A 21099-nucleotide genomic window follows, 5' to 3' on the forward strand; every position below is an offset into this window, starting at 1 on the left:
TCTCCCAGCAGCAGCCAGGCCCGTGTCCTTCTGGAGTGATGCAACAAGGCAGGGAAAAAAGCCCAACCGACGAGGTGAGTGGAGTTTGCTTTGGCATGCACCTCGCTTATTGTGGGAGAACCAACACCCAGAGAAAATGCTGCAAGCGCATGATGAGGTCTCCCATGATTAATTGCAAAAAAATCCCAGTATGAGTAATGGTGCTGTTGAGCTCTGTAGTGGCAGACAAATCAAGGAAATTGCAGTTCTCACAACAGATAAATGGTGATTTTTATTGCCCTACATGCAGTTGTAGGGGGGGTGCACATATACATGTACATATATATGTACCCCACGTAGACTGATGTACACACATGGCACGACACTATACCTATGATCTCATGCAAAAAAGTGAAGTGACAGTAAATTGTGTCTCTGCATCTGCACAAAACAACTGAGCAGCAGTCATTTGGACACGGCTGCTCTAACTCAGCCGGTGTTAAGCCAACAGACCCTCATCCAGAACAACCGGAATTACAGTGTTTCAATGTCAGTTGAGAACCCGGTCCTCGGTATTAGCGAGGCAGCCCCGCTTGTGCGCACGCGTTTCTCTCCTTGTTTTTAAAGGTAACGCTCCCACCCATGGCGGTGCAGTCAGAGCCGCTCTCCCGCACGGCGACCACCGCCGCCCAGGGCCGCCCCCCGCCCTGCGCCACGCCGTGCGGCGGGGAGCCGCCAGCGCCCGGCTCGCAGCGCGCCCGCCCCTGCGGCGACACGGCAGCGGGCGGGCTGCCCCGGGCCGGGGCCGGTGTGCGGGGCGGCGGGCGCGGGCGTGCCATTGCACACTTCCTGCGGTGTGTGTGACCAGCGCCGGTTTCCGGTAGCTGACAGGAGCCGGAGCCCGCCGCTGCCTCCTCCGGCGCGGAGTACCACCGCGCAGGGCAGCGCACACACGCGCACAAGCGCGCGGGGGGGGGGGGGGGGCGGAGGAGGAGGGGGAGGAGGAGGAGGAGGAGGAAGAGGGCGGAGGGACCCAAGCAGCCCCCCCTCCCCAGCCCCCGAGCAATATCACAGTAACCCTCCCATGCAATACAGGCGATATCGCACTGCCCCCCCGCCCGCGCTCCCGCAGACAGGCACCTGCAGGTAGGTGACGCGCCGGGCTGCGCCGCGGGTGCGGGTGCGGGTGCGCATCCAGCGCTGCCCCCGCGGGGGCGGCCGGTGTGCCCGTGTCTCCCTTTGTGCGCAGCGCGGGGCTCTCCGGGAAGCTTCCCCGGGCAGACACAGCCCCCCGCCCGGGGCAGCGTGCAGTGTGGCAGGGGTAGGTGCCCCCCTCGCCCGCTACACGGGAGGTGCTCGTACAAGGGGCGGGGGGGGGGGGGGGGGGGGGCGGCAGGGGCAGGAGTGGCAGGAGGGTTCGGGGTTTGGCAGGGTATAGGGAAGGGGGTGACCCCTCCACCCCCCGTTGCACCCTCTTGCAAAAAGAAAAGCGAGCCTTCCTGCCCCCTCTCCGGGCTGAAAGAGAGGTGGGAGGGGGCAGCTGGGGGGGCTAGCGTTTGGGGACCCCGCGGTCTGGTGGCCGCACCGAGCGGGAGGCAGAAGAGCAGCGCCTGGCACTATGGTTTGCTCCCCTCCCCCCGCCCCCTCCCGCAGGAGGGCAGGGGGCGCCGAGGTGGGGGTCTCCCTCACCCTCAGCCCGAGCAGGCAGTGGGGTGCGCACTGGGGAAGGCAGCCCCTCGCAAACTTGGCTTGTCAACCAGACAAGGCAGGAGCGGTAAGGGAACCCAGAAAACTGTGGAACAAGCATGGAAAAGATGGTGAAGTGCAAAGGAAAAGAGTGAGAACGGTGGGGAGATAACACTGAGCCTTCCACAATTTAATTCTGGCCGTCAGAAACAGAGCCACTCTGCAACCAAAGGGGTAACTGTGACACATACGTTAAAACTCACCTTCCATCTACAGTATTAACGGTTATAAATATCCCCTGAACGCAGCTGGTTATTCAGTAGTACTAGGTTAGAGTAAGGCTGTTTCCATTTGAGTGAATGAAGATCTGTCACAGAAACAAAACAATACACTGGCTAAAAATTGAGGTCCCCTGGCTTTCAACGTTTGAATTGTTAATCCATGAAGTTTGCTTTTCCCTGCCTTCTCCACCATTCCCCCACTATCCTTTTCGGAAATACAGCCTCTGCAAGTAGTGCTGCAAAGCTAAATCTGCGATAGATGCTAAAGCTTGACCGTGAACTGCCGGGAACAGCAATGTTTTTTCCTTTTTTTTTTTTTTTTTTTTTTTTTCCTTCTGTTGATTTGCAGATAAATGAATACTTCTTTAAACAGAGTAACCCCAAAAGGTCTTTTCAGGTCAAGAGTGACCAGTTCCTGTTCTCCCGCGGCTGCTCCGGTTCACCTCCCCGTAACTCGGAGCTCACACCGAGAGGGCTGTACCCACGTGGTACCGCAATTAACCTAATTACCCCCGCCAGCACGGTGCCGCGGCTGCAGCCTGCCCCACGGCGCTGGGACCCTTCCAGCTGACAGGGCTCACCGGGAGCCGGGTAGAATGGCCTTGGGGTGTCAGGTCTGCCAGTTGTCTCAGGATGACTTTTCCAACGTGACTTCAAGCTTGGCAGAGCCTATTTTTTGTCCACTTCTAAGGCCATACAGAAGTAACAAGTCGTAAGTCACAGGGTTCATGCTGTCACTTGCTGCTCTGTGCTGAGCCTGGCATGCGACCTGGCTGAGCGATAACCACTGTCCCTCTTGCTCATCCACCTGCGGCTTTCAGCAGAAAGCTGCTCTTCAGCCATGTGCTCCAGTTCGTTAGCTCTTTGAAATCCTTTCTAGCTAAAGTAACAAACTGACCCGATAGTTTAAAAACTCTTGCACCCAACAGAGATAAGAATTGGCAAAAAGATACAGTCTGAACGAAGTATTAACAGAAAGTGTTCAGGGGATAACAGATGGACAGTGGTACAATGCGGCACAAAGCTGCTTGTGAGAGACGGTGGAGTTACTCTTTCTGGTGTTGCCAGTAACTCGTCTCAAGAATGTAACATAGGTCTTCTTTGTATGCCACTAAAATAGCTAGGTTTTCACGAGGTAACTTAACACTTGTGAAGAAACTGTAACAGCTCAAGTACTTCTCTAGCCATTGTTAGCCAGCTGGTGGTTTGTTTGGTTTGGTTTTTAAGCAAATATATATTGATGTTGTTCCTGTGCTGATACATCTGTGTGCTGGTAGTCTCTGTACTACACCAGGAAGTTTCCTACAACTGAACTTACTGAAAGTTTCAGAAGGACAGTATAATTCTGTTTCATTCACACAATGATAGCGAGTTTATAGTCACTGAGTTTCCAAAGCAGTAGCAGTTTGCTTTGTTAGCAGTTCAACCCGCAGTTGCCAGGTGCTGCTTCATTAAGTGGCCACCGAACCTTGCCTTGGTGCCAGTTTGACTGGGCTGTTGTGTGTTCACACACTCCAGGTCAACAGACACTCTGGGAGTTTCAGCAGTGTCACCTTTCACTGTATTCAGTCTCACGACCTTATGCCTCTCTGCCTTTCTTCCCTGATAATTATAAAATGCAGACAGAAGAGGTCTGAAGGTCTGAAGTGTGGGCAGACCTGTAATTCCAGCCTCGGCACTCATTTCTACAGTGCCGCTGTTTTTCCACATCTGCGCTCTGGGAGTGATAATGCATCCATGCATCCATTCACAGCTCACAGAGGTGGTGTGAAAATTAACTGCTGTTTGTAAGGCACTTCACAGAAACGTATATGGCAATTAGTCCTCTCGAGGTTTGTACCCGGTAATTCAAGTGTAACTAGCTGAACATAAGGCTCTGCTTTCAAGGGTTGTTGCTACACACCTTTCTGCAAAGTCAAATGGGGTGAGATGAAGGTTAATGACTTAAAGTAGTGCAAATTTTTATCAGCTTTTCTGGTTCCTTTTCTGTGAAAAGTATTCAAAGAGGAGCGTTAGATTCAGTCACATCTTTCTGTGACGGACCTGCATAGTAGCTCAGAGGAACTTGAAAGTCTTACAACTTAGTACAATTAATAATGAAGAAGACCCGTGGAGCACGACTGCTTCATCTTCAGTTGCTTGACCTTGGCCCTGATTTGTTGATTTATGAACTTCATTTACTTGCAGGGTTAGTGAATTCTCTTGCAAGACAGAAATTACAGTGTGCCAGCCCTCTCCTGTCTCCGTGGTAACAAGTACACTGCACAGATTCCTTAACGAGACCCCTGGCTGGCCACTGATTATGTTTTTGTGGTTTGGTAATTCTGGGCCCTTAAGTAAGTAAAAGGTCTTGTTCATGACTGTCCAAACTTGAGCAGTCGAAATGGAAACAGAAATAAAATAATAGATGCCTTCAGCACAGTGAGAATGTATTGTAATTTAGCCTCAGTCGCACGTACACGGATGGGATATAAGCGGGTAACTATTGAGTATTTTTGTTTTCTTCTGGGAAGGGTATGGTGAAAAGGATGTATCCCAGATCTTGGGTGTAGTTTGAGCTTTGTGTACCTCTTCTGTGGCTGACTGATCTATGTGTAAAATAGTAAGTTATTTTGTGTCATCTGGGGGCTATTCTCAATTACAGGTGTTTTCCACATTTTCTGGTCTGGCAGTTTTTATCACAGTCGTCGTATTGCTGGAGAGTTCCTTCATATTGCTCCATTCCCATTTCTTATTTATTGTTTAGCAACAGGCAGGATCCGGAAGCTTCTGTTCACTTGACTGGTGTTAGCTCAGAGACACCGCATGAGTCCTGTTGGACCCAGGCACCTTAGGGTTTTAGGCTTGTGAAAACTTACAGGAATGGAAGTTTTCTTGTCACAGTGTTAGATTCATGGTATTCACAGAGTGAACACTGTGACCTTCTGCAAGTCTTTATTTCCACTGCAATAGTTCGAGGTAATTATTTTCTAAGATCAGCCACTATACCTAAAGTATTTTACACACTTTTTTTATAAATCGTAACTAAGATAACTGGAAAAGATAAGGGAAGGGAAGAGATGCCTCTCCCTTTTTCTCTCCAGCTTAGTTTATTTCATTAATTTCCCCACCCTTTTTTGTATGGTCTGCCCTATTATTTTCCTCTGTGATCTCCAGTAAAGTGTCTTTGGTCAGTGTGGACAATCAGGCAAAAAAGCCCTCCAAAATGTTTTTTAAAGTGGGCAAACACCCAACAAACATGTTGCTTAGCTTTGGCAACTGGACTAGGTGAAAAGTAGCTTTGTTTTCTTCAATCACTAGCGCTATAGTTTGAAAGCTTTATTGCTTAGTCCCTTCACCTGTGAACCCTCTTAATGAAAGAAATAGACAGGGAAGGTATCCGTGATACATTTATTTTCTATAGCAGTGTTATTCAAAATATGTGTAAAGCTGGCACAACTTAATTTAGTAGTTTTGAATTTCAGTGGCTATCCTGTCATGGATTAAGGCTGGAGAAAAGCAAAAAACACTGATGAGCTAGTAGTTTACACTGAAATTCTTTCTTTACCCTGCCAGAAGCCTCTAAATGACCTGTGGTACTTAACTGTGTATTAACCCATCCTGCCTTAAAGATTGCTGCCTGTTGTGACAAACAATAAAACTAACTGGAACCAGCGGTAAGTTAGAAATCCAATTTAAAGGGAAGGCTCCAAGTGGAAAGGTGTGAAGAGGCTAATAGCCAGACATAACACCGTATTTAGGCTCCTGATCACTGATTGTCTTCAGTTTTAGAGGCAGCAGCATTTGAAATCGGTGTTTTCCCCTGTGTGGAGGTGTGCTGACCCACGAACAAAAGAGCTCTTGTTGAAAGCTGTTTTTGGGTTCTGCTGTTTCGGCTGCCAGTGTCAAATGCAGTCCCCTGCCCCTGCACACCCCACCCCACCCGCCGAGGAAAAAGCAGAGTTTCTAGTATGCCTCTGCTGAACCCAGCCATTTATTTGGTGGGATTAAATTTCCACATAGTCAGGGGCTGTGGTTTACAAGCTGTTTTGGGAAATCATGTAACAGTTTGCCCAGCAGTGACCCGAAATAACCGCTGTTATATTTTATAAATATGTAAGGATGTATCATATATCAGTATGAATAATATACCAATATAAAATTATGCTTATTTATAAATACATGCGATATTATATATTTGTACTATATATAGTTTATTTTGTTATTCTGATATAATTTCATTTATATTATTTAATATATTATAATTTAATGTATATTAACATGATATGTATGTTTTTATTATTATTCTTACTAATATTAGTGTTGTATTCTGGAGTCAGATGAGAAAGAAAAGATAGGTCTCGCGGAGAAGGTGTCTGACTTACGAGGTGAGGGAGCTGTGGTTCTGCTGGGATCTGTCCTGCTCCTGGTCCTAGCCAGTGTTTTCTCAAATGATACAGTGGAAGGAATAATGCACCACCCTCCATATTGCACCTGTGTGGAGCACAAGGCTGGAAGGAACTGTAAAGGTGTGGGAGTACAGAATCAAATTTCAAAATCACCTCAATAGATTGGAGATCTGGGCTGGAGGTGACAGGCTGTGAGATGTAAAACACAGGGTTCTGCTCTGTGGTAGGACTGGGGAAATGCTGAGTTTATAAGCTGGGTAGCAATTTTTTGGCCAAAACTTTTTTAGCAAAAAAAAAAGAACAAAAACTCTGCAAAGGGGAAGGGACTAACTTTCTTCACGGCCAAGGTGGGCAGAACAGGGAACAATAATTTTCAGTAGGAGAGAAGATGAGGGCTAGGCATCAAAATGTGCTTTCCAAGAAAAAGGCTCACGAAGCTCTGGGGTAACCTGCAAGGATGCTGACATGGGAGGCCCTTACAACGAGGTTAAATGAGTGTCTGCCAGCAGGGAAAGAGGAACTTTGAATCTGCCTAAGGAGGAGCCCTAATTTTTAGTGATTTTTCTTCCATGTTCAAACTCCTTGTCTGTCAGAAGTTTTTCTCTAGAGCAAGAGTATAATGGACGTTTCTCTATAATGCTGAAGACAGACAACCAGAAACTCAATTGTTTTAATAGTAAATAGGGTGGGGAGAAAGGGTGCCTATCTGAAGTTGTAAGTGACTGCAAAGCGCAACCTCTAACGCGGAGTGGCATGACACCTGTGGTGTGTGAACAGGTGCATGGAGGGATGTCAGTGGCCTGAAGAGCAAAATGCTGTGGCAAAATGAAAATATTTTTCAATTGGCATATCTTTAGCTTTGTCCTTGTCACAGTACCGATACCTCCCTAGAAGTAGTCCTGATGCAGGAAAACTCTCGAACAGCTAGAAACCTCCTCCCTTTTTTGGACAGCATGCTAGCATGGTATTTACATATTAGCTGGGCTAAGTCAGGGCTTCCATGTGGCTGTGCACACTGTGTTTCCAGAATGGCAGCCAAAACTAGGGAAAGGTGAGATTTTAGTGTGCACTTGGTGTTGCAGTGTTTTCTTAATTTTTCTGTTTGTCTCCTCTCCTTGAACCGCTGCAGACCATTATTTCTGTACTCTGGTGTCTCTGCCATCTAAGTATGGAGGGGAGAGTCTGTATTTACGTTCTCTGCTAAGTGTTCTCCTGAAGCTGTAGGGAAAACCCGTGTCGCCCTGTGATAGTTCGCAAAATCCACGGCAACACACCATAAGGAGCCAGCATATTTTAGCTGGTAACACTCCAAATGTCATAGCATAGAATTTGCAAAATATTGCAGGATGGAAAAAAATTAATGAACTGTTCTTAAAATGTAGAAGCTGACACTTTTTAATCTGTGAGATTTTGATCCTTGCTGTTGAGTCGGCTTTGCACAGAGATGCTGATGTACTCATTCAGTGGAACATTTTCTATTCTCCATCGTATGGATTGTCTCCCTACAGCAGTCCATAGTCATACCAGGTTGTGCCACTTTACACTGTGAGGTTAAATACCTACTCAGATTTTATTGTAACTGAAAGCTTTTTATAGCGTCTTTTTTCTTTCATGTTTAACTTTCCTGTCTGAAATTTAGATTTCATATTGTCTTTGTTTAGCTCTGTTAGGGGGAAAATCATGTCTGGGTTTTTGTTTTATTTATTTTTTATTTTTTTCCTTTTTTACTTAAAGCATTTTTTAGCCTTCTCTGTAACTATAAAATCAAGGGTGACTTTCTAAAAACTGAGCTCTTACTTGCAGGCTCAGCACCAAATTTTTTAGACCCAAGAGGCAAACATTTATTGTGCAACCAGTTAACTACAGTTGAAACTGTTTTGTAAAGTGCTTGGCATAGTCTGTGCCAGATGTGTGAATTCTAGCAATTTTAGCAGACTTGGTGTTTGTTGATGACTTAATGTTAAACCAATCAGGTTTAACATCTCCATCTCTCATTTCCAAAAAACCCAGATAGTTTTTGTGGAAATAAACCAGTTAAAAAGAAGTGCTGTCTTTATAAAAAATGAATGAACATTAAATATCCACCAGCATGTTGGTAATTCCAAATCTTCTAGATTTCAGTTTACATTTCAATGTAGATTCTTCTTGAGTTACAAACTTGTGCCCCGAAGTCTAGATGTGCAAAAAACCCCATGCAAATACTTGTGTCCAAAACCTCTTTCAGTTAGTAGCTTTTTCTGCGAACAGCTTCGCTTCATAGCAGGGTATAGCTAAGAACCCCATAAAGGACGTATTTTCACTGAACTTAATATTATGAATTGAACAAGCAACGTAGGGCTCCACCCACTTTGTCTGACCTGGTGCCTGGCATCAGCCTAAAAATCAGGCACAGCATTGAGTGTTTGATGAACAGGGTGTGTGATTTGATTGAAATACTGGTGACTGATGAAGATTGTTTGGCTGGGGAAAGCTGGGTCAGATATTTTGATTTTACAAATCTGTCTTGATTTGAGGGATAGAAGATATTTATTGTGGGGGTGAGGGAAGAAAGCCAGAAAATTATATACCATATATACATATATATATATAAAAAATATGTGTGTAGGTTTTTTTCCCTTTGTCTTACCATAAACAGTCTAAGGGCTCAGTCCTATAACATCTTAGATGTTATGGTACAATCCAGCAAAACACAGGTGAATCATCCTCCCAGAAACAGAAGCACTAGTCAATTAATACTTGCAAATTTTAGTAGATAATTAAGTTCCATGCATTTTTCCTGTATTTTTTTCCAAAACTGTCTGTGAATATGTTTCCCATTCAGCTAACACTTTTGTCTGGGTAGATAGTTGATTCCAAAATAATGAGACTAATTTCAGTATGGAAATGTACAGCAGACTTTCTCTAGTAATGCATTTACATGTATGAAAGAAAAGACTGTCTGGCAGAGAAAAAAATAAAAAAAATTGTAAATTTGGATTTACATTTTCTTTTGCATTGCAAGATTATACATTATACTGAGCATCACAAATAAGTTGTGTTTTGAAACAGCTCCACAAGATAGTGGTGCATTACTGGAATACAACATGAGGCAATTTATATGGAGGGTGGTTATTCACCTGACCCTTTATTTCCAAGAAACATTTCACACTTTAATTGAGCTCTCTTCAATACGCTGCATCTGCTTTAATGTTTGCCGTATGCATTTGAACAGTCTTATAAGGATGGTCAAAATGTGTTTTGGTCTAGCCAGGAGTCAAGGAGAAATAGCAGCTCAGAGCCATATAGCAAAGATATGCACTATTAACCATTGCAATCTAAGTAAGTGTGTGTGTGTGTGTGTGTTAACATTCAATACTTCACTGTTGGGTAGTAAACTCTGTAAAACTAACTGACCTCTTTCCAGTCAGGCATCTCTAAAACTGTCTTCACCTCTGCTGACCTCCTAGATACCGATTAAACCGTTTGGCTGTGTTTGATTAGCTTAGTTTACAGACCATTTAACTGGTGCAGAAGTATTTACGTGGGATAATACTGCGAAGATTAAGATGGGGGAAGTAAACACCTGGAACCACTTCGGGTTTTATGAAACAAAGAGGTGTGAATCCAGCATGTGTGTGTGGATTTCAAAATCTCGGGACTTGCCCTTTGGGCTCAATGATTTATTTTTCTTCTGGAGAAGGCATTTTTGCTCCATCAGTGGAAGATGATGGTTTCCCTCGTTGCAGCTGTTTCCCTCGTGGCTGTACCCTGATGTTGGTGCCCTGCGCATGGCTGTCAGATTCACACTGGGCATAAGGAATATACTTTTTAACAAGACAAGAGCAGAGCAAATTGCTTTGTGTTTTATTTCATTAGTATTGATGCTTTACTACTGTCCTAACACAATTAAAAAGTAGGAAGTCCGAGTCAATGTATCTAGACATCAGCTGTTCAGTGTCCCTCCTTGGCTTCCTCCACCTGTGGATTTCACTACTTGCCCACACTATGCCATGCTGGAAGACAGGTTTTCTTGTTCCCACTGGCATAGCTGGGGTAAATTTGTAATATTACATTATAGCCATCCTTTTCTTCAAATGCTCTTTTTTTCTACAACTGAAGCCACTGGACAGTGATCTTCATTGATGTGTTCCAAGGGAGTTGCCAGCCTTTCTTTTTCCACTGTCATTTTTCCAGCAGACTGTAGCTTTTTAGAAGAAATTGGGACAAGCAGTGCATATTCCCTTCCTACCCAGGTCATTCATCAGGAGGGATTGACCTGGGTGTCTCTCAGCGAGGAGACAGAGGCATCTGTCTGCTCCTCAGGCTCCTGTGTGGAGGAGGGAGCTGGAGCCTTTGCTCAAGCACTGTTTTGCCTGGCCCCCACAGATGTCATTGTCAGGGTTTTGGAACTGCGTTGGCAAATTAGTAGAGGGGCTTGAAGGACACACCTGGTTGCCTTGATGGTACTATACAAACTTTCCTGTAAAATTAAGGCAGCCTTCAGTAGCCTTGTGGTGGGCAGTAGGTGGGGACATCCTGGCTGTGCACACAGACCAGGGCTTTTGTGAGCATTCCTCTGGGTTTTGTGTGGGTTGTCCAGCCTGCCCAGTGCACAGTTCAGAGGTGCAGTGAGATTCCTGCCATCTTGCACAGGCTTTTTGTCCAGGGCTGATGTCCCGGGAAATCTGTATCTGCGGCCCGGTTAAGCAGAGGTCTGCAGCACTGTCTGGCATGAAACCCTCCTCCCAGCCAGCCAGGGACTGGGAGAGTTGGACCCCCCATGACTAACACCAGGGCCTGCTGGCAGCGTGGTCCTTTTCACACAGTGGGAAGGTCCGCTGTTCCCACTGTGTACCACTTTTACGTGAGCTGCCTCATGCCTCAGAGAGCAGTTATTACCTTGTTGAAGCCTTATTGAACGTCAAGTAGATTAAGTTGTATAGGTCACTTCATCTGCTTGTTTCACCTTTCCTCTCTATTTAAGGCCTGCTTTGAAAGACTCTCACAGCGATCGGGGTCTAGCAGTTTTCCCTCATGACTGTGGTGCGAGTGTAATCCTATCTGGTTGCATTTGTTTTAAAGTGCTGCACTCTTAATTATGCTTTGCCTGTGCAAGATACTATATCAAAAATAATAGAAGTGTGTATATTTTTGCTGTATGTATAATTATACTGTAAGGAATTCATAAGGATGTCAAAGTAAAATTTCTGCTGATGTGACATGCTATTTGAGAAACGTCTTAGTTTTGGGGTGTGTGTGGCTTTTTTTGCTGTTTTTTTCAGGGGACTGACAAAAGAAAACAGCATTACCATTTTTCACATGGTTTGACCCATTACATTGTTCGGTAGAAAGTATTTGAGTAGGTGGCAAATTGAATTGCTTTTACATTTTCAAGACACTTAAGATAGAAAATAGAAAAGACAGCACTAGATAAACATGCTGCATGTATAATAATATTACTGCTGAGGAAATTTAATTCAGTCTTCAGTGATGGGTTTGGGCAGATGTGTTGCATTCAGCTAGAGATAAGGTAATGCATGCAGTGTAGTCTCAAGTAGGAACAGAATGAAACTGATATTTTGCATTAGTTGTGTATTATTTATTGTATCTGATACGTGTACAGTAGACACCTGATACTACCACCATCTGCCTGGTATCAGATACTGTGGCTGCATATGGAAAGGGTGGGATGGTGCTGCCTGCATTTCCTGTACAACAGTTGTCTCAGAATAGCTTTTATTTTGTAAACAGCTACTTTGCTACTGCTTTTCTGGGTAATCTGCTTTCTTTGCTAAGGCTCTAGTTATGTCATTAAAAATCAAGATTTGCATTAGTAGTTGGCTGCTAGTGTGCAATGGTTCCAGTATTTTATCGCAAGAGAGTGAAAAGCAGCAGTTGTAAGAAACCAGTATTCTTGTGTTCTGAGGGTAGGACGCTGCAGGGAGACAGTTTTGGGGTAGTTCAGTATCAGAATATACTGTGAAGGGGAAGAAAGTCTTAGGTTTTGAAGTACTTTGCCTGAGTGCCCTGAAGAGCTAGGTGTCATTCTTAGACAGAGAATGAGAAAAGAAAGAAAACAACACCAAAAAATGCAGGAAAGTTTCTAGCTGTTCAAGTAGGAAATAAACTGATGGAAGAAAACATATGGTGCACCAGATAGCCTGGTGGTTACGTGCCTTGGTGCAGTTTAGGTGAGAGGCGAGGTGGGACTCTCAAACTTGAGTTTGCCTCAAAAGCTACATAACTCAGAACTGGTGCTTCCAGAAGGAGCTTACTGTATTTTGGTATAAATCTCTCAAGGGAAAACAAAGTTTTCGATCACATTCTCTAGGCAGGAGAATACAGTTCCCTCCAAAATGGGGCGGTCAGCCTTTGTCGTGTTTGCTTTCCATCCAGCTGCACCCGAAGACCCCAAGGAGAGCCACACAGGCTGTCCAGTGTGCTACCCTTTGCCCTACAGAAATGTGGCTCCCATTTTACAGGAGAAACTGAGTCAGAGAGACCTGGGCTGGGCTAAAGGGTGTTTTGTTGCTAACAGGCATTATGTGCAGTTGGAGACCACCGAGCTCCTGACTGCGCTCTAAAATGAGAAACACCTCTGGGGCTGGGATTGCCTTGCTCTTCCTGAGAGTGCTGACAGCAACAGTGATTTTTCTTCTTGCTTGCGGAGGGATGAGCTCCAGAGGATGAAAGGACATCGCAGCTTTGGGCTCAAGCTGTGCAATCCTGCTGCCCAGAGTTTGGAAAGGTTTATGTGTGAACAGACCACCTTCCCCAAGGCTGGATGCAAGCACAAGACTTCTGTTCCTTAGGCTTTTATCCTAATCATCTCATTGGATTTTCAGCTAGCCCAGTAGTGTTAGGCTTATAATTAAAGCAAAACAGCCTGTTTGCCACTGCAACCCCATCACTCCAAAGTCAGGGTTGTTTCCAGAGTGCAAAACCAATGATCTGGTCCCTGAGTAGCGGGGACCACAGGTCAGGTGGTCTAACAGGTCAGAGGGGCACAGAATGGGGAGAATAACCTCCACCCTCCTACCTGTACCACCAAGAGCAGCTAGGTCCTGCTCTGAAGTTGTGTTGAGGGGGAAGTATGTGTGAGAGGCTTTCTCAGTCGCAGAGGTGGGCAAAAATGAGCAATGTGTTGGTAAATGCATGACTCCACTAAGGAGTGTCGTGTGCTGCAGCCCTAATGAAATCTGCACATCTCCAAGTGGAGGGGAAGAGTGTACTCAAGAAAGACAGTGGAGGAATGTTTGTGATCTTAATGAGTGCCTGAGCCACCCTGGTTGGCTTCTAGGTGATGCCCAAGGTCAGGAGCAGGGTGGGCCCCACCGAGTTCATGCTCTTAAGCTGTGTTGCCGAGGGCACATGTGCAATAACAAGGGTAAAGGGACACATACACACACACATGACCAAACGGCTGCAAACCAGCCTGCACCAGGCCAGCACCATGACCTGTCCTGGCACTTTAGCAGTGACCTGCTGCTGTTGCTTTCTTGGCTGTCACATCAGCAAGTGCTGGGAGTGTGGTAGAAGTGAGACACAAAGTAACTTTTCCCACAGGCAGGGTCAAAGCAGTATTATTTTCTGGTAAGTGGAGGGACCAATATTCAACAGTGTCTTTTGGGGGCTGATACCTTAGCCAGTGATACCTTGAGGAGAAAGGGATACAACTAGGCAGCAAAAAGAGAAAAAACTGGCAATATTGGTGCTGCCTGATGCTCATCATGTGTGGTTCATGTGGACCTCGTGTGTACCACTGTATCTGCAGTATGCAAGCCACAAGGCTTGCCGCTGCAAAACAATATGCCTGCATTTTGCTGACAGAAATGGAAAGGGTTTTTGCTTTTCCTTATGGGATTTGCTTGTTATGCTAGGGGAGCACAGCGTAACCTGGGCAGACAGAAAGAATGACCATGCATACCCTGGGGCAAGACACAGTGTTTGTTCTGACAAAATCCTGTTTTATTCTGGTTTGTTTTGTGTATGTAAAGGTCTCTGCAGTGCATGGTGGAGATTGAGTGGGCTGAGAGTGGGAAGCTGCAGACTGCTAGTGAGAGCAGTTTTTCAGGAACTTTTGTTGCTGTAAATGAAAACCGTGGCCTGTCTGGTTGCCAGCTTCTTCACAGTTAACAAAGAAGATTGTCTAGAAACTGCCATAAAGGGCAATCCTTGATTTTCCGTGGTAACGGTGGTTTGAGATTTACTAGCATTGTGAATTTAATTTTACAGGCATTTGTGCATGAACTGCTCAACAAGAATGCTCCCAACTTCTCCCTCTCTGCTGCGTGGCATGGAAAGCATACACTACTTTAGCTCCTGCACCCTGACCAGGGTTTCAAGACTGTGCAGACTATCACACTAGTGAGATAAGTCTTGCTTAGGTTAGCCTCAGTGACAAAGGAGTGTAGTGTGGCTTGAATGGGGAAGTGTGAGGAAAATCAAGTAAGTTGTTTTAACTGAAAGGACTTGGGGGTTGGGATCCAAAGTGGCAATGCTCATGTCATTGCATCCGACTGGGAAATAAGCCATGTCGCAGCACTCTCCAAATTAGCCGGCTGCAACATGGTCTTTTACCATCTTATACCAACACACTCTTCATGGCAGTTCCTCTGCTGCCTTGTCCTACTCTCTCCTCATCCTGGGCCTGCTCTCTCTCTTTTCTCTACGTCCTCCTCTGTCTTCCTCAGCTGCTTTCTCTTCACTGGCTGCCCAACCTCTTACCAGAACCAGCCACAGCTGCGCCTTACCTACGTCCGCCAACCCACCGCCCCTGAAGCCAGCCCACAGCTGTATGTTATCAATGTTAATGAACCCAGATTCAGTCCTCTACAATTCCCCCTTTTTTTCTTTTTAACAATTCAGACCTCGTGTTTTTACCAATCATCACAAACTTTTTACAAATAAACTTTTCATACAGTCTGGACAGCTTGTCCCTGAACTTTTTTTTTCTTATTAATATCTCATGCCTTATGTATTTAACAATCATCACAGCTTTTTCACAAACTTTTCGTGCAGTCCAGACAATTTGTCCCTGAACTTATACACATATTCCTTCTTCACTTTTATCTTGGGCTTTTCAGCTTCTGGGGGCTGATAACCTTTCCTCTCATCTGCTTTCTTGACATCTGGGATTTTGTTTCCTTCAGAGGGAAATTCTAATAAGCTTATAGTATGTCATCCTTAAACCTCCTGGGCCACACCTGACAGTAACCTGAGTGAGCTTTCAGCAGCAGCAGATCTAGAATACAGCACTAACACATCATTCCGTGTCCTGAAAAACTTCTTAACATCCTTGTGGTCGCCCATTTCTTCTATGAGTGGAGACACCTTCAACGAGCACATAACCGCTGGGAAGAATAACACCAGGCCGAGCAGCAGCAGCAACGGTGGGAGCTGCCCGCAGCACCGCGCTGCTCCCGCGCCTTCCCCCAGCACAGCCATCACTGCTGCCTGGCCAGACCCCCTCTGGACCTGCCACCGCTGCAGGCTGCTGCCATGTCTGGCCACGTACTCTGCCGCTGTCCCCCGTTACCCTCAGCCTCTTAACTCCACAGCAGTCAGGCTTCCTTCTCTTTGATCCCAATGGCTCACCTTTACTGGTGTCTGATCCAGATCCCCAGGCTCTTCCCTACTATCTCAGCGTGATCTGGATCACAGGCTATCCCCACCTGTCCCCGCTACATTGGGCACTGCCGTCACCGCTCAAAACTTCAAATGTCCCCCAGCACAGCCATCACCACTATCACCGCTCATTATACTCAGTCTCATAATCTGAAGGGCCTTACACAGGGCACCAATTGTCACAGCACTCTCCAAACTAGCCAGCTGTAACAAGTTCTTCTACCATCCCATACCAACATACTCTTCATGCCAGTCCCTCTGCTGCCTTCTCCTCATCCAGGGCACACTCTCTCTTCTCTTGCTTCTTCCTCGGCTGCTCTCCCTTCACTGGCTGCCCAACCACTTACCAGAACCAGCCACAGCTGCGCCTTACCTACATCCGCCAACCCACCGCCCCTGAAGCCAGCCCACAGCTGTATGTTATCAACGTTAATTAACCCAGATTCATTCCTCTACAAGCCAGACCAACTAGAGCGGTGATAAATGTTCCTTAGCTGCATCCCAAGATGAGAATCAGAAGGCAAACCACCTCAAAGGGGTGTGTGGCTATGGTGGAACCACTTGCACCCCTCCTGGGAAACCCGTGTGCTTGACCAGCTCTCTGAAATGCCGGTACCCCAAGGCCGGCAGCGTGGGGATAAACAGGAAGGATCAGAGATCTGTGTGCGGTCGCAGGGCCACGATCTCACTGCAGTTACAGGGACACGGTGGGGTAGCTCGTGTGACTGGAATGCTGGCATGGATGGCTGTGTGCTTTCCAGCAAAGCCAGGCCAGCAAGGCGAGGTGGTGGAGTAGCTCTGTATGTGAGGGAGCAACTGGGATGTGTCAGGTTCTGCCTAGGGGTGGATGCAGAACAAGTTGGGAGCTTACGGGTAAGAATTCAGGGGCCGGCCAACATGGGTGACGCTGTTGGGGGTCCTCACTACAGGCCACCGGATCAGAAGAGGGAGTCGATGAGGCCTCCTACAGACAGCTGGAGGTACCCTCACCGTCACAGGCCCTGGCTCTCGTGGGGGCCTTCAGCCACCCTGATATGTGCTGGAAAGACAGCACAGCTGGGCTCACACAGTTCGGGAGGTCCCTGCAGGGCATTGATAATAACTTTTTGCTGCAGGTGGTGGAGGAGCCAACGAGGCAAGGTGTGCTTCCAGACCCTGTACTAACAAACAAACAAGGGCTGGTTGGTGGTGTGAAGGCTGGGGGCAGCCTTGGCTGCAGTGACCACAAGATGATGGAGTTCAGGATCCTGTATGGAGGAAGCAGGCCAGTAAGTAGGACTGCAACCCTGGACTTCAGCAGAGCTACCTCTGGCCTCTTCAAGGACCTGCTTGGGAGAATCCCATGGGTTAGGGCCCACAAAGGTAGGAGGGTCCAAGAGAGCTGGCTGCAAGCATCTCTTCCTCCAAGCTCAAGATTGGTGCATCCCCATGAGTAGGAAATGGAGCAAAGGGGGCACAAGGTCTGCATGGATGAGCAAGGAGCTCCTGGCAAAACTCAGACAGAAGAAGGAAGTTTACAGGACATGATAGAAGGGACAGACCACTTGGGTGGAATACAGGAACATTGTCAGAACATGCAGGTAGGCGATAAGGAAGGCTAAAGTCCATTTGGAATTAAAACTGGTGAGAGATGTGAAGGACAACAGGAGGGCTTCTTCAAGTATATGTCACCGGGAAAAGGATGACAAAGGAAAATGTGGGCCCGCTGCTGAATGAGGTGGGTGCCCTGGTGACAAAGGACACACAGGAGGCAGGGTTACTGAATGCCGCCTTTGCTTCAGTCTTCACTGCCAAAGCTGGCCCTCTGGTTTCCCAGACACTGGAAGCAAGATATAAGGTCTGGAGAAAGGAAAACCTTCCCTTGGTCAAGGAGGATCAGGTTAAAGATCCCTTGAGCAAACCTGACACCCACAGATCCATGGGCCCTGATGGGGTGCACCCCCGAGTGCTGGGGGACCTGGCAGATGTTATTGCCGAGCCATTCTCCATCATCTTTGAAAAGTCATGGAGGGCAGGAGAGGTGCCTGAGGACTGGAGGAAAGCCAATGTCACTCCAGTCTTCAAAAAGGGCGAGAAGGAGAATCCAGGAAAGTACTGGCCAAGAAGGCCAGTGGGATCCTGGGGGGCATTAGGAGGACCATGTCCAGCAGGTCGAGGAAGGTGATCCTTCCCCTCTACCCTGCCCTGGTGAGGCCCCGTCTGGAGTGCTGTGCCCAGTTCAGGGCTCCCCAGTTCGAGAGAGACAGGGAACTAATGGAGAGGGTCCAGTGCAGGGCTACAAAGATGATGAGGAATGAGAGAGCTGGGCCTGTTCAGCCTGGAGAAGCAAAGGCTGAGAGGGGATCTTGTCCCTGCATGCAAATATCTCAAGGGCGGGTGCCAAGAGGATGGGGCCAGGCTCTTTTCAGTGGTGCCCAGTGACAGAACAAGGGGTGACGGGCACAAACTGCAGCACAGGGTGTTCCCTCTGAACCTGAGGAAAAAACTTTGAGGGAACAGAGCACTGGAGTGGCTGCCCAGAGGCTGTGGGGTCTCCTTCTCTGGAGACATTCAAAACCCTACTGGACACGACTGTGTGCACCCTGCTCCAGGTGAACCTGCTTTAGCAGAGTCTTGGGCTAGATGATCTCCAGAGGTCCTTTCCCACCCTGACCATTCTGTGATTATCTGTGATTGTGCATCATTCAGGATCTGGCATATTACTGGCAACTAGGAATCCCTCTTAGGTGTAACATACACAGCAGCAGCATGTGCCATGAAGGTGCAGGAGCTAGATGGAGCAGATGAAGTTGAGCCAGGCATGAAACCTTCACCTCACCTTCCACCAGTCCCTCTGGATGGGTTTAGACATCTCACATATTTTCCATGCCTTTATGTCTAATGATAGAACTATTAGCCTTGTTGAGGCAGTCAGATGCTATGAGGAAGCATTAAGAAAGTTGCAGGCATATGTGAGCCTTGCTGAACCTGGCAGTGAGTATTTGAGTTAGGCAGTTGGCTAAAGAGTGAATTTCTTAATAGCAGTTATTAACATTAGTTTTTAACTTTCTGCGGAAGCACTTGTTAAAGCAGAGGCAGGTGACAGTGTCGCTTTGTTTCACTGAACAGTTGAGTTCAGTGATAACATTACCACTTGTGCTCTTCATGGATGTTTGTTTAAAATATATCTGTGTTATGTTTTTGGGGGCTTTTTGCTGACATTCATTTCTTAAATCAGTCTTTTTGTAATGTCATCTGCTGGTGTCATAGACATACATTATTGGCATAAAAAACATTCCACAGGTAGTGAGCTGGTCATTTCTAAGGTGTGAAACCAATAAATAGAGAATGACACCAAAACAGGGAGCTCTGAATGATACTGCTCTAGATGAGCTCAACATTGAATATTGCACAGCTGTGGCCATAGTTCAGATTTGCGCTATGTTGCTTGACAAACACCCCACACTTGCAACTGCCCAGGTAAGCAGTCAGCCTCACCGAGCAATCCCTGCCTACTGACAAGATAGTCTGTGGTGCCGTCTCCTGCTATCACCCCTTGCTGCTGGCCTGAACAGTCTCCATGCATTGGAGGACAATGGGAGAGAGGGTTTCTTCTGCATGTCTTGTGTCTTCACAGGGTTGGCTCAAAGCTCACTTCTAGCTGCTGGCAGAGAAGCAATGCTGCCTGCCAAATGATGTATTTGTTCCAGATACTGCTCTCCTTCCCCTTCTCCCCTGCCCTTCTTGTTCTATGCATTGTATTGGACTCTAAATGTGAACAATTAGAGCCTTACCTTTGAAGAACTATCTTTTTAATGGCTAGTTACCAAACAGTGCTCTTAGCTATGAAATGTTTCATTTGTACAGCTGTGCTGCAGAGAAAGGACTCTTTTGACTGCCCTTTCCCTATGTCGTCTTTCAAAAGTGTACAGCCAAGGGTTTTTAAATTTCTTGCTTTTTTGTCTTTGGCAGATTTATTCTTGTGCTGCACAGCTATTCCAAACACAAGCTTTTTAAAATGCTCTGCGAGGTTTTATTTTTGTTCATATCTGTTTCAGAAGTATTCCTACGTCTGTTTGTTCCAATCTGGCAGGCAGTAAGTAGGTTAAATTTGCCCTGACATCCCTGAGTGATTTGCTTGCTTTAGCAACTGTACGGTTAGACTCCACTGTAGTGTGATGTTGGTGTGTAGCTTGAAATGAAACCTGAGTTTAACAAATGTGGCCACACCTTCAAAGGCCAAACTGAGGACCATACTTTACGTTTTTAACTGATCTAAAAGCAGTGACATAAAAGATGTTTAAAGAGGGAACAGATCTGTTCAGTTTTGTCTCCTGCTGCTGCTGGGCTTTATGAAGCTGGTAATGTGGAGCTTGTCCTTTGTGAATGTAATTTGGGATGCTCGAACTTCTCAGGTGTCCTCTGTGTTTTTAAAGCCTTTGAGTGCTTTCTTTGAGTGCCATTGTTTTCATGGGCATTGGCCGTTGTAATCTGGTTACAAACAGGCATGGTTACAGAAGTGCTAGCTATTGCGCCCTGCCAGAAGCAGCATTTCAGCACTTAAGTTTCTACTCTAGCAAAATGGTTGAATTTGAAAAGATGATTGCAGAGAGGTTAGTTTTTCAGTATTATAGATGACATAAGGAGGAACATGTATGTCTGTCCTGCAAGACTAAGTGTGTTCATCTGTTGGGTATGGCAGCATTTCTTTTCCTATCACTACAGGAAGGTGTCTCCAACCTTTTGTCTATCCAGGACAGGGGCATGTTATGTCCCTGCAGGTCACTAAGTGAAATCTACCCTTCCATTTGACAGCAGAAGAGTCCCCACATAGGTGTCTGCTTTGCTAAGGGCAGGTTTGTGGCATTGTTGTTGGCTGTACTGTCCCTGTAATGGGACTCTGGCTGGAGGTACCAGCTTGATCTGACCCTTCAATGTAATCTCAGTAGACAAATACTAGTGAACCCGTAGACTGAACTGTCAGCATCAGTGGTGTTAGGAAGCTGAACGCAGATTCAAAGAATTATAGAATCATTTAGGTTAGAAAAGACCTTTAAGATCATAGAGTCCAACTGTAAACCTAACACTGCCAAGTCTACCACTAAGCATAGCAGGGACACTGCTACTTCTTCAGTGATTTCAGTGATAATATTCAATTTGCACTCACATCCTTCTCTTTG

At 46.4% G+C, this 21099-nt stretch overlaps 2 protein-coding genes across 2 annotated transcripts in view; one reads left to right on the plus strand and one right to left on the minus strand.

Annotated features, from left to right (window-relative positions):
- Window positions 1-21099, minus strand: part of INIP (INTS3 and NABP interacting protein) — a 231057-nt gene that overhangs the window by 118043 nt on the left and 91915 nt on the right. The window lies entirely within an intron of this gene.
- Window positions 1023-21099, plus strand: part of KIAA1958 (KIAA1958 ortholog) — a 73079-nt gene continuing 53002 nt past the window's right edge. The window contains exon 1 of the mRNA XM_055698430.1: window positions 1023-1125. The gene's annotated coding sequence lies outside the window, so the exon portion shown is untranslated. The remainder of the gene's footprint in view (window positions 1126-21099) is intronic.

This window comes from Falco cherrug, chromosome Z (genome assembly GCF_023634085.1).
Source record: "Falco cherrug isolate bFalChe1 chromosome Z, bFalChe1.pri, whole genome shotgun sequence".
NCBI classification, from domain to species: Eukaryota; Metazoa; Chordata; class Aves; order Falconiformes; family Falconidae; genus Falco; species Falco cherrug.